General features: G+C 41.7%; 1 protein-coding gene across 2 annotated transcripts in view; it reads right to left on the reverse strand.

The window, feature by feature from the left end:
• sema4c (sema domain, immunoglobulin domain (Ig), transmembrane domain (TM) and short cytoplasmic domain, (semaphorin) 4C) overlaps positions 1-14,119 on the reverse strand; it is an 84,749-nt gene that overhangs the window by 49,628 nt on the left and 21,002 nt on the right. For both annotated transcript variants that reach the window (XM_026322014.2, XM_026322015.2), the window contains exon 2: positions 7,656-7,774. The gene's annotated coding sequence lies outside the window, so the exon portion shown is untranslated. The remainder of the gene's footprint in view (positions 1-7,655; positions 7,775-14,119) is intronic.

A 14,119-nucleotide genomic window follows, 5' to 3' on the forward strand; every position in this document is an offset into this window, starting at 1 on the left:
CCTGCAGCACCCTGCTCTTTCATGTCTGTCCCGAGGGAGATTCTGCAGACCTTCAAATCTTCATCTTCTCTCCTTTCATCCCTTCTGTAGCTCTAGCTCTCTTGCCCACACTCTCTCTCCCTCTCCCTTGCCACCTTGTCTGTGTCATGGTCGGCTGGTCAGGCGTGGTCGGCTTATAATTCTTTGATCGGCACTCTGATCTCTTCCATCAGTGCCAGGGGCTCGAGCTGATTACAGATGAAATGGATCTGATTTGGACTCTGACTGCAGGCCAAACACCTGCTCAGACCTGAATAAGTGATAGAAGAGATGAGGGAGAGATGAAACTGGAGAGACTGACGTCCATTTAATCGGACAACGAGACCATCTGTGCTCTTGGTTTGTGTCAGTGGGCACACGCCTGATTGAAGCGGATCTTATTAACATTAACATTTGGGGAGTGGTCGAGGTATGGAGCTATTTCACAATTATCATAACAAAGCTTCAGCAATAGTTGATCCATTTTCCCCAAACCATTACTTTTGTTGCAGACAGTAGGAGCAGTGTTGCTGGCTGTAAAACATTTTTATTCACTGGACAAAAGCCCCAGGATAAGATAAGCCAAGAACGTTAACACACTGGTGAAGCTGCTAATGAGAAATCAAAGCTGCACCACCAATTATGTTATTTAACACCGGGTCAAATGGGTACATGCAATTTGAAAGGGGTCACTCTTGATGACAAATTCCCAGATTTTTATACCCTAACACAGCTGTTCCCTTCCACTACACAACATCTTAGCATCTCCTAGCTAAGCTATGGTTCAACAGCAGCTTTAATGTTTTAAGCTAAAAGGCTTCCACACACCTCCAGAAATTATATGATAACCAGCATCAAAAATAAAAAAAGCAAGACAGTGATAGTGACTATCTAGTGAAAGATGTAGCATTTAGCAGTCATATCTTTCCCTCAGAGTTGGTGGAGACCAAAAGCTGAGGAAAAGGGGAGTTAGCCCGAAATTCCAACACAACTGAAGCCATGATCATCTGCCTTGAAAGGATTGATCACCAAACCAAAGCACTTCTCTAAACTGAATGAAGAATTTTATTATTAAGAGATGGCTTTAATCATGTTCCTAGCTCCTTTGTTGATTGATTTAATTCTGTCAAGATGGATATGTCAGTTACTGCTGATAAAGCAAAATAACCCCAAAACAGAATACGGTAAATTACAGTCCTAGAAGTTAACATGAAAAAAGGCAATTCAGTCTTGACTATTATGCCAATTTATTTGGTGTTCATCAAGATTAATCCCCTATTACCATTGAAACATTATGCACTTTTATGCTACAGAAAGCCTGAAGTATCTGGGATATGTGGAGTGTGTAAGCATACACTACTTCCTCTAACATCCTCTTCTTTCTCTTTTCTCTCTGGTTAACCTTGTGCTGTCTGCCCAGCATACCTTGTTTCATATGAGCACACATGTGCAGTGAGAAATGGTAAAACTCACATGCACTGTGCCCTGTCTAGACCTGGCTACCCTGTGTGCAGACCTGGAGGTGGCTGTGATAGCACTCTAACCTCTCATCAATGCACACACACAAGTCTGTGTGCACTAGTCCATGATCATCATGGAGTCACAGGTCGATCAGTCTTGCTCGTGGCAATGAATTGGCTTGCAAACAGCAGGGTAACACACACACGCACACACACACACACACGCACGCACACACACACACACACACACACACACACACACACGTGCACACACAGTCATGTCTTTCTATGGTTGTGAGAACATTCATTGACATAATGATCCTTAACCATCACAAGTGAATGTCTAATCCCAAACCTAACTCTAACCAAACCTAAACCCAGCCATATTTACAGACAACTAATAACCCAGCATACTTACAGATTACTAAACACACATGCATTCATGTGGACCATACATGCATTTGCACTGTGCACTGTGAACATATACAAAATGTGCACAGTGCACAGTGCATAAAGAACAATGCACACCCACAGACACACACATACACATTTGAAATCTTGCCACTCACATATGTTGCAACATGCGCCTCACACACCAGCGCACTAATCAAATCACTCTGGCAAATATGCTCTTTTCCCCTGCCAGCCAGATTCAGACAAACAAAAAAGCTGACGAACTTTCTCTGTTGTATTTCAGAGCTCATTAAAAAGTATTCACCGCTGTACGATTTAGCGCTGTAATCAGCTCTGAATAATAGAAATGGTCGTATTGACGCCTGCGGGCACCAAACATACCGTCTCATTTCGGAACAACAACCGCTGGGTGTGTGAATGCAAAACATTACAACACACACACACACACCCGCATAACCCTCTCGCTTTAATTTCTGCCAATCCCTGAAACACTCACAGTGTATTCTTGCTTGGGGAGACCGCCTACTATGCTGCTAGGGGGGCTAATTGTCCACTAGTGCTCTTTTGCTTTCCCTCCCACGCTCTCTGTCCTCTCCCCACTCCTCAGCACCATTCTTGGAGCATTTCTTTCACAAAGAGTTTAGGAGTTCATGCTGAGCCCAGAGCCTTGGATCGCAGTGAGGTGCCACAGGGATAGAAAGGTTACACCTAGCCGGAATATTATAGAAACAACCCACACATCTGAATGATAGGAGAGCCGAAGAGTACAAGGGAGTAAATAAAATGACAGCAGATAGAGGAAAAACAGGGCTGAAAGGGAAAGACGCAACTGATTGTAGTGTAAATGCGTTAAAGAGTTAAAGTGACTTTGTGGGCTGAGGCTTCGTGCTAAGGTTTTTTATTCAGGGGCATAAAATAATGTTTTTATACAGCCTTTTTATCTAGTTATATGACTTTCCAATGAGTCTTAGAGTAGTTAGAAGTTGTTTCATAGTCACGTTTCATATACCATCTCAAACACTAGTGCACCACATAAATGCTCATTCTGCATGCATCATATACAGGCACTGCAATTTTGCTGCGACACCACTACCAGTTTTCAGCCCATTAACTGCCTCCACCTGCCCAGCTGCCTCCTGTTTTAGATTTTAAATTTATCCAAATTTGTCAAAATCTCTTTACCTATTGTTCCTCAATAGGTGTTCATGTTGATTTAATGTTGGGTGTCTCCGCTACAAGTTTCTGAGCTCAGGACAGTTTTGTAAAGCTTATGAAAGCATACAAAAACTGTTAAAGTAGATTACCTGAACTGCTTTCTGATCATTTGGATGCACTGGATGCATAAAAAGATGGACAATCCATCTTGAGAGGTCACCAGTCAATCACACAGCTGACACAAAGAATCACAACTGACCCCCCAAACATCCATTGCCAATTGTACGGCTGACATTTGTGACCAGTTCAACCAAAGAGATTCTTCTTGCACCTGCTTTGTTCCCAAGTTGGAAACACTAACCTGCATTCACACAATCCTAAACTGTAAGATTGTTTACTACCTCTGACCATCTGATTGCTTAGGTCTCAGACTTTGTTGTAGCCGTTATGAGAAAAAGCTTGAAAAACAGACTCAAGCTGTAATAAACTAGACTCATCATTTAAAGCAACATGTATCTTTTCTGAATGGAACAAAATGACATGCTAAGTAGATGCTTAATGCTAAGCTGCCTTTTGGCATTGTATAACAGTAGCACTAGAGAAGAGTCATAAAATCAATGAAGTGACTCTGTATGAATGTATATTAAAACAATATTTATCTAAAGTTTGATCAAATTAGCCACCATAATTGCTGAATAGTTTTTTTTTTGCTGTTTTACTTTTCATTCACAAGCCATTCAGATCCCTTGCAGACAGGCAAAACTGTTTCTGTGTATCCCCCTGACTTAACGATGAAAGTGCCCTTGAGCAAGCTACTTAACCCTGCTAGATTAAATGTGATCAGTGACTGAGAGACGCCTGGAGACAATGAAAGAGTTGAGTTTCTGGTACTAGGCCGTTCCCAGTGGTCTAAAATAGCACTAGTGGTTCTACTTGGCAGCTCCCAGGAATGAATGTGCATTACTGTAAATGCAAAAGCAGGACATTTCTGAAGATGTGTGCATATGCAGCAGAAACAAATCCTTCCATGGATGAATAAATGTACAGATGCTTACGACAGCTATTGGATCAGTTACAACAGCTAAAAATGCACCCAGCAGATATGCAGCACAGACGGACATTTGTTGAGGAGAAGGGAGAAGAAGTGAAAAATGAGAGGAGTGAGAAGACTGTGGCTGCTGGGCTTGATGCTCTAACCCAAGGTCTATTAGAGCCTGATTGGGCCCATTAGGGGGGAAAGGGGATATGCGGACCGCGAGCAGCGCTCCTACGGCCCAGCTCTACATTAACCGCTGCCTGCTCTCTACTTTGTTGAACACACAGGTTGATCAATAGCAATGAGAAAGAAGCAGAGGGGGGGTAGGAGGTGGTGAGGCGCGGAGGAGAAAGAGGTCCAGGTTTACGGTAAGATAAGCTGGGATCGATAGCAAGACAAGGGCTGCTGCTGTGTGGAGAAAGACGACGGAAGAATGCGAGATGCACAAGGTTAACATTGGTTCACCTCATCAAACCTGATGGAGGGGAGCCTGTGTATGTGTGCAAGACTATAGTACGCGATCGTCCCTAGTGTATATGTGTCTGTGCACTGATGTTATACTGTTAGTGCTCAAGTAAAAGTCAATTTCCAAAAAAAGTGTCAACGTCTTAAAAAATATTCATACAGTCAATTCAGGATGACGGACAAGAGTAATATCACAGTCACCAGTTTGTTTATCTTAGTTTCTCGAGGCCGCTCTGATTCATTAATTATTCCACTCACTTTCAGTTTTCTGATTCAGAATAAACATACATCAGGATGGATGCTTCAAAATAAAAAGAAAAGAAAGTAAATATGCAAAAAGAAAATAAATCTCAAAGTAAAAGCAACTGGAGTTAATTAGTGAGTATTTCTCTTAGTCATGTACACAAACATCTGTGTTTATAAAACTATTCATTTAGGCAAAACCTCTTGTTAGTTTGATGAGTGAGTTTATGCATCAGGATTTTTCTTGGTCAGGAAATATGACGTCTCCTTTCCATTGCCATGCTCATGTAACTGTCGGATGACTCTAGCTTAACATTTACAGACATGGTAAACATTTTTAAAGCATTATGTCTTTTTAGCAACGGCAAAGCTTTTAATGTGAAAATTCACTACAGGGGTCAAGCTTCATTGACAGCATTTTAAAAGTGACTGAACTAATCAAGTAAAAAAAAAAAAAAATTGTGAAATGTAATTTGGTTAGAAAAGAGAAACTCAGAACAGGGAGGCCAGTATAACAGTGAAGTGATGGAATTTCTGCTGTGGAAATGTGCACAATACGAGATTCATCAGGACAACAGGAGAAAACTGAAGATGTGGTTGCACTAACAACAGGCAGCAGCAACAGCAGCTGAAATAAATAAAGACCTCTCCCACTGTCTGAAAATTTACAATAGTAGCTTGTGTGATATTGCATTTATCTCAGCAAGGAGTTGTGATTTAGTGTGTACGAACATTGCAGTTCTTCCTTTGTGACTTAATGTGCATGGGGATGTGGACACAGAAGCTGTGCATTTATCTGTGCATACAAACACCTGTCACGCTGCCTTTGATGCTTGTAACCTTCACCTCCATCTTTCCTGCCTTTCCCTCATCTTTCTCATCCACCCTCTATTGCTATCTCTCTCCTCTCACCCTCATGTCCTCAGTTCTTCTCCTTTCTGCACCTCCCCCTTCTCTCCTTCTCCCCCTTTTGCTCCCCCAAGCACTTGGTGTCTGTGATGGCACCCTGTCAGAGAAAAGCTATTTATGATCAGCAACCAATATCCTCACAGAGATAAACACACTCTGTGAGAGACAGATAGAAAGAGAGAGAGAGAGATCCAGAATTATTAGAGAGAACAAGGGATAAGTGCATTGTGACAGAGTGAGAGAGGGAAACGCACACACTTGCAGAAAAAACTATGGACCAAGGAATAGAGCGCTGCTGCCCGAGGCTGTTTTTTCACGCCTTTCTATTTATGTGTGGGAAAGTGTGCGTAGCTTGGTCGTTTTGCCGTCACAGTGTACAACAGTTTGGGTTTATCTGCATCTCTCCTTAGCCCGTGCATCTCTGTATTCTGTAGGTGGATTTAAGGAAACAAATGACTTTTTCATTGGAGGGCATTTACAAAAGCCTGCCAGAGCTCCCAGTCGCTCGCTCAACAACTGACTGTAAATGAGAAAGCATTTCATCATACTCTTTAAACAAAGGACGGCCACTTGCTAACGTACACATATGCTCTCATACCAATATATCACACATAGTGATAGCCAGTGTCCTAAAGATGGAGAGCAGGTTTAGTTTATAACTCTCTGTGTGTCAGTTGGTTTGCTGAGCTTCATTAATTTTAAATTAGTTTGGGAATAATAAAGCACTACAGCACATAAACAAAAATTATAAGAACCCCAAAGGTATAGTTGATTTTGACTAATACACATTTTTACTTTCTTGCCAACAGTTAAATGAAAAGACTGATACCACTCTCACATACAGTATGTATGTTTAAAACTGACTTGAAGCCAGGAGACTCTAACTTAGTGTAAAGAAATAAAATCCTGAAAGTCTTTTCATGGGGGGGCAGGGCTGATAGGGTCCTTACATATATAATTTTTGCCCTGGGGCCCTGTAATTGGTTAGGGATGCAGTAGCTCTTTCAACTCTCGACTAATTTGTCCAGATATAACTACTGCACTGCATACAATCCCAACAACCTCCATCAATCAGATGGTTAGGACGGCCCGTAGGTAGGACACAAAGACTATAATGCAGTTTCTGCTGCTTACTGTGAGCACATGGGCATAATTGAAGGTGTCAGACATGAACGGATCAACACTTTTATCAACTTCCATCAACACCTCATATCTGAATTTAGGTGACTGAAGTTGTTTAGAGAGATCTTACTGAGTATATCAAATTAAAAGTGTATAGGTGGAAATTATGGTCTGGTACTTACTACAAATCACAAAAATAATTTTCAGCAAACTTGAACTTTGAATTCTATTCATGGTTGGTCAGATTCAGTTATTGCATGGCAGTGCCGCAAACTACACATTTCTCTTTTCTGCCTCTCTTTCCTTTTTTTCCCCACTTTTATACGTCTACCTCTAAAATACGGCATGTTTCGCTTTCACTAAAGAACACAATCACAATTCACACTGAGAACCCAGACCCAACATCCATTTTCCTAAAATATTCTGCAGTATGAAATCCAATATCCGACACAAATTCAACATTTTCTTTCTTTTTCCCATTTCTTTCGTTTGCTTTTTTCTTATCTCCCCAACTTATGCACCTCTCTGCTTTCTCTTTGTCTTTTCCAGAATAATTCCTTTCTGGAGGTACCTGAAAATGCCTGTAATTTCCACTTCCTGTTTTGACTATTTCCACCCTCCTGCAAGTTTTCCTTTCCCTCTTCACAATCACTTTTTCTTTTGATTTTTCGCTCATTTTACATGCCCCCCCCCTTCTCTGTTTCTGTCTTTCCTCTGTTGTCCTTCCCAATTCACTCTGCCAGTTGTGCAGTTTGCTGAGGAAGGTTTCACAGGAGGCAGAAAAGATGCTGCAGTGTTTTTCTTCTCCACCCTTTGTTGTTTTACTTTCTTACTTCTTTTTCTTCTCCTCCCTCGCGCTTCTGTGTGCTTTCTTCTTAAACTCCTGTTTTTCTCGTTGCTTCTTTCTGCGTGAACGTTGAATACACTCCACTCAGATGAAGGTCACATTGGGCTAAAGGTGGAGAAGAGAAAAAGAAAAGAGACATAATGAGTGGCGTGGGTGGAAATTGGTGTGCTTGTGTGTGTGCACGTGTATGTGCATGTGAGATTGGCAAGGCTGCATTATCATTTTAATGTCTCAGAGAAGTACACATGCACACATGTACAGATACACACACACACACATTAATTCACACATGCTATAATTACATATAATTTCTACATACATTTAAGCACATATGGAAACACACACAAACATAGGCACATTTAAAGGTCACATCAGAATCTAGCACAGTCAATTGTAACTGTATCACATGGCTAGTTAGTGAACCACTGAAGATGGTCAACCAACTCACACACAGGCCAGCCCTCATCAGTCACAACAGACAGTCAAAGTGAATAACTGGTGAATATCCACTAAAAAATAATGGTTTAACTTCACAAAGGTTTTAAGTTCATGTACTAACTCCCTTTGGCATTTGGTTATAGAATTTTAAATAATTTAATTTGATAAATAGTTATTGAAGGAGAAAAATGCTGTTGGGTCTAGTTAGCAAATCAAGATCATTTGCTTGGTCCTTGTAGGGAGAATAAGTTCACACACTCAAAATATTTATTTCTACCATAGATTTCTGCCTCATGTTATGCATATTATTGTCTGGGTCTTAATATGCACATGGAACATAGTCTCTGAGATACAAAGCCACACACATTTGAGCACACACAAATTCCTGAGGCTTAAATTCATTGTATCCCATGGTTGCATATCCCATAACTAACTGCCAGACCATCTATATGGCCGTGTGTGTGTGTGTGTGTGTGTGTGTGTGTGTGAGTGTGTGTGTGGAAAAGGACAACATTCATGTCAACATCAATGGCCCACTAATCACAGTGAGAATGCTGAAGGCCAAGCAGATACTGTCAGTACACATGAGCTGGCTAGTGTTACACACAAGGAGCACACAAAGGCAGCACCCAAACCTGTGACATATCATAGTTCATTCACTGCTGTCAATAAAGTAGACAGTGGAAACTCAGCTACACGGTGTGGCCACTGCAGCAGTATATCGACTGGGAAAGCTGTGATGTTCATCAGACTTTATTGATTGAACCCCACAAAAACCTCAACCATGACTATTAGAAGTCAGAATTTAGCTTCTAATTTAGCTGTTTTGGCATAGTTACGTGAACGACATGATGCCCTTTAATGTGAATTCTTATATGGCAAAAACCCATGTCCTGAAATAGTAAAATAAGTAAATATGTACAAGAAGTAATCAAATTGTTTTTTATCCTAAGAAGTTAAAAAAGTTCTCAGCCAAAAATGCTAATTTAGTCTTTTGTGTTTTTTACTGGGCAGTGATATATAAAATATGATGATAGGTGATTTAGCCTTAATCAGGAACCTCACGGCTACTGTTCATCCTAACTGGTTCTGGCAGACTGTTTAACCCGTCGGTGAGTGTCTCCACCTGGGACTGAAATGGTGGTTTGTCTGCTGAAACTTTAAGAGCAGTAGAAAACTTTGAAGTTTGTCAACAACAAATGAAATGTACTACTGCTACTGGGGCCACTAGCTGGGTTACCTACAAAACTAAATGAACACACACACACACACACAGACACAGACACACGCACACACAACTATGTGACAGCACAGCAGCACACCAGCCATCTCTGGAAGATTTTTCCTAAATAAGTAAGTCATCCAGACCTCAGCTTTCCATTGGTTTCATCCAGGAGAACCCAACAGCCAAAATACTGAGGCTCCACAAAAACACATACATATACACACATAAATATGCATGACCGGCTGCACACAAACCATATATACTCCATGAGCACAACACACACACAAGCAGGCACACATGTGCCAAAAAAAGGGGAGAAAGAGAGAAAGAGAGGGGGGGCGGGGGGGGGGGGGGGGGGATGTCTGGTTAAGAAGCAAGATTTCAAGAACACCTGCACACACATACGCACACACACACACACACACACCTACAGCTGCTGGATGCCTGTGTGTTTGACAGGCAGCAAAGTGAGTGGCTGTGTGGAAACCAGCCAGCTGCTTGTGAATCAGCAATGACTAACAGTTTAAACCTGCACTTTCTGAGCTAATCGCCTGTGTGCTTATTGTAAATGTGTGTGTGTGTGTGTGTGTGTGTGGGTGGTTGGATGTGTTGTATGATCCACATGTGTGAGCAGGGTAGAGTGAATATCTGTGCCTGAATGCGTGTTGATGTGTGTGTCTGCATGCTGCCACTATATAAGCCTTCCCTATCAGGGCCGATTGTGACAGCCTGGGCCTTTAATTGCTCCGCAGCAAATTTGACTTTGTCTAAACTGACAGCACCCTGATGAGAGGAATAAAAGTGGAGCAACGATGTACCCGTCACTTCCTCCAATCGGCCTCGACAAGAGCACAACTTCAAGTTCCGTTTGATCGCTGCACAAGACAACGCAATGGGATGCTAATCACATGCAAAGGGCCAAGCTTTGAACGCACGCCAAAGTGTGTGGGTCTCCCTTGAACAAGTACTTGCGTGCTTGTGTGTGTGTGTGTGTGTGTGTGTGTGCCAGTAATGGCAGTTCTAATCAGCAGCAGGATTGGAAGAGGCATGTGGCAATAAAGCCCAACAAAATGCCTGCCAGTCCCTATTAAAGCCGAGCACTTTCCGAAAGCCTGGTTGACGACGCACACATATATACACACACTTACTCCTGCTTGCTGGACATCTGGCCAAGGTCAGAGCTAGATCTGAGCAATGAGCGCCAGCTGCCAACCCCCACCACAGCACTACCACCTGTACTCCTTGAAAAAAACAAGAAAGATTGAGCTGCAAAGCTTGACTTTACAGTGTTTGTCCTCCAGAGTGATTTACTTGCAAACTCTGACCCCTCTAAGTGCAGCCCATTACTTGTAGGTTGTGATTTACAAGCTGAAATAAGAGGTGGCCACCATTTGCTGAGGCCATTATCAGTGCCGAGTCACGACAGTCATTTCCCACTGAGATGCCTCATGAGAGTTACTGATTTATGCTCAGCTGAAGGATCGATTATTCAGTGTACCACAGGAATGACTGATATACAGCTGACATTGTAGCATTCGTCTTTTCATGCTTTGTCTGTGTGTGAAATATCATGCCTGCTCTGGGTTACTAGTCCTGTTGTAGGCTTTCAGAGATATGTGGCTTTCAAGATCAATACTGACATTTTAACAGGGATGGCTGTCATCTCTTACTCACAATATGTTGAGTTTGATCACTTGGTACCACTTTTTACAGCTGTATCTAATGGCTTCATTAATATTAATGGTTCACTTTCTAAACCTTTATAGATCCATTATAATATATTCACAAGAACATCTTTTGGGTTGATTTGGTTGTGCAAAATCCCTTTGACTAAGTATTTGTCAATGGATTACTAAACTTTCTAACAGCACTGTTAGTTCTTCATAATGGCTTAAAAAAATGGAGGGTTGTTTCATTGATTGTTGAGATTGATAGTAAACATTTTCATTTGCATATTTTATATCTACTCTAACATTACCAGTACCACTGTAAAACAGCCCCTTTCCCAGATCAGAACTTTGTACTATTGCCCATAGCACAGATGCTATAAAAGATAAAGTGATTGTGATGTTGCTTATTTTCAGTGAAGTGGGACCTTTCCACTATCATCCACTAATTTCCTGTGTGAAACGCAGAGCCTGCGTTGGTGCTTTTGGCAAACGTGACTGGTTTGAGATGAGGCGCTCTGATTATTATTCTTGCTGTGCCAGAACACACAGGAGCCACGGTGGACACAAAATACTGAGCAGCACCTGGTGTGTGAGCTAAACTGAACAGGAAAACACAGAGAAAAAAAAATGCTCACACTTGTCAGTACACACAAGTGCTTTTCATTACAAGCATATTCCCTTTATATGTTAATGTTTAAATGTTATGGATTATATCGATGCATGGGGGCAAAGGGTTCATTCAGCTGAATTAAGATGACCGTATTTTTGAGTTTTGAGGGGATATGGGCATAAGAACAGGAAATGAGTTGGGTGGGTGAATGGGTTTTAGAGGTCTCTTAGTGCATGCATGCATATATGTTGCATGAACCATCTGTTTACATAAGTTGGAGGATGTGATGGTAAAGCAGTGGCCTGGGCTGTGGCCTTTTCACAACAAGACCCAGGGTGGTGAGGAGATTAACCCAATATTTGTCTCATAATGGAGTAAAGCCAAACAAATCCCTACCGCTCTGTTAAAACCTGCAACAGTCCATGTAGTGGTTTTGGCTGGAGCACTTTCACTCCTGATCTCAGCTTTTCTCACCACATGTTTTATGGGTGTTGACTCACAAGTCAACTGATTCATCTAGTGAGATGCTCAATAATGGTGTGAAAGCCAAAACAATATAAAAGTCAGGAAGAAAATATTCTTCCTGTTCTTGATTCCAACACTGTTCGTTATCAAACGCATGTATGCCACCATGTGTGCTTTATCGTCTTTACATCTTTGAAAATTCTGTAAACTAATAAATATGTTATTTTGACAGTCTTGAAATACATTTAACAAAAATTGGTAGGCTAAGAGTAAATCTTGTATTTAGCAAAAATATTGTGAAATGTTTTGTATTAAGGAATATTTCAATTTATAAACTCTGTACAAGTGTGAGCGAATGAAAACAACTTCAGACACACCCTGATGAACGCAGGACAGCTGAAAACCTTTGGAAATTATAAATAAATAACGTGGGTATATTAGGAAGAGCAGTTGTGCAAATTTTGATGACATTTTGATGAAACTGTGAGAGATGGATGGACTGTTAAACAAACAGACCTTGTTTTGCTCTAACTGGCATCCTTTGATGACATATCGCTTCCCCACACTGTTTCTGCTTCTTCAGCTGTGGGTTGTCATTCATTTATGTCATGGCCACATTTCTTGACCTTCAGGCTTGTCAGAGAAAAAGCCTTTATCTCAGACATGCAAACGACGCATCTATGCAGTATTCTTGACAGTCTGTTTCTTTCTGCTTGTAATTTCACAGCCCTGGTCCCAACAATTTATTTATACTGAGCTCTCCAAAGAACACTGGTAACTAGTAAGACCCAAGATCTCCCAGAAGGAGAGACCCTGAATCATTACAGAGGAGTGTGCATTATTTCAGCGCCTGCATGGGCCTTAAAGAACAACAGTGCCCGCCAGTAAATAAGGAAACCGGGTAAACATACAGCCGCTCTCTGCATACCCTTGTTATTTTATAGACTCATTCAAGATCAAAGTGAGTGTGATTTTTCTTCTTTTTCTTCTCCTGTGGAATAACCAGAGGCAGGGGTATCCTGTTTCATTAGCTTTCCTGTCACTACTGCTGCCTTCTGTCCAACAAACGGCTGAGGATTGGAGCCGCAGCTGAAATAGCAAACAGCCAGGGAACCCTGCGTGGATAGAGGATTATTGACAGAGGAAGGTTAAAGAGTAATATATGTGAGTGTGGATCAATTCATACATCTACTCCTGTAATTGTGTGTTGCTCAGTGTGTGTGTTCATGCATGTACCACATCCATATTCCCCACTGGGTGTTATGTGTTTGCTTACTTTAATTTGTGCACGAGCACATACTTGCATCTGCCTCTGCACGTGTGTGTGTGTGTGTGTGTGTGTGTGTGTGTGTGTGTGTGTGTGTGTGTGTGTGTGTGAGACAGTAACAGCATGAGCTCAGTGCATTATCTTCTTATCTCCCAGGGTGCAGGAGGACCCTGTTGCTAATGGTCTCTGTTCATTGTGGTGGGGAAGACTGAGGGCAAAATAGGGACTGCCATCTCCCACCATGGTAACTGCCAGTTCCTTGGGGGCCCATTTCTTCGCTGACTGTCCCACTCAAGCTACAGCACAAGCCCTCAGGGATGGATAGGGTAGGGAGCTCGACAGCTAAACAAATGAGATCACCTCCCTCTATTGACAGTGTCTACCTCAGCCTAACCTGACTCCATAGAGTCTTCACTAGCTTTTCTTTAAAGGGTCTGTTCACTTTTTTTTTTTTTTTACTTACTTTTACTTATTTTTTTCACTGTACTAGTGGGAGTAGAGTAGTAGAGGGCATTTTGCCACAGCTCTAAAGTGCCGCTGTTGTTTACAAACTGCACCTAAACTACTTAGTTCATGCTAAGAGCACTGTTCAAATCTTGTCCAAACCATCCTACCTCAACAGAACAACACAGGAAAAACACCAGGGGACAATAAACAAACTATCATGGGAAACCATCAGGGAAGCTTGAGCTGCTCAAGGTAATTGAATTCACAAAAAAAAAAAGTAATTGTGGGTGACAGGGAACGTGAGATGGGGCTTAACACAACATGAAAA

The sequence above is a fragment of the Mastacembelus armatus genome, chromosome 9, assembly GCF_900324485.2.
Source record: "Mastacembelus armatus chromosome 9, fMasArm1.2, whole genome shotgun sequence".
Lineage (NCBI taxonomy): Eukaryota > Metazoa > Chordata > Actinopteri > Synbranchiformes > Mastacembelidae > Mastacembelus > Mastacembelus armatus.